The following is a 241-nucleotide window of genomic DNA, read 5'->3' as shown; positions in this document are numbered from 1 at the left end:
TTTCGTGAGGTATCGCGAAGCCTGTTACGCGAGACGTGGTCTGGCGTACATCTACCTTGTTTATTATGCTTCCATTGTTGTTAAAAAACTTTTATTGCGTTTAACCATTTTCTCTCCTAAACTTTAGGTATGAAGCTCATGTACTACTTTGACCTTCCATTATTTTCTTAAAATGATTTGTAAATTTTCTATGACGCAATAAAATGCTTGAAATACTGAACCACCGATGCCGCTGCAGGCG

This window comes from Frankliniella occidentalis, unplaced genomic scaffold (genome assembly GCF_000697945.3).
Source record: "Frankliniella occidentalis isolate FOCC.00 unplaced genomic scaffold, Focc_3.1 Scaffold528, whole genome shotgun sequence".
Taxonomy (NCBI): domain Eukaryota; kingdom Metazoa; phylum Arthropoda; class Insecta; order Thysanoptera; family Thripidae; genus Frankliniella; species Frankliniella occidentalis.
This window is presented reverse-complemented; position numbering follows the sequence as displayed.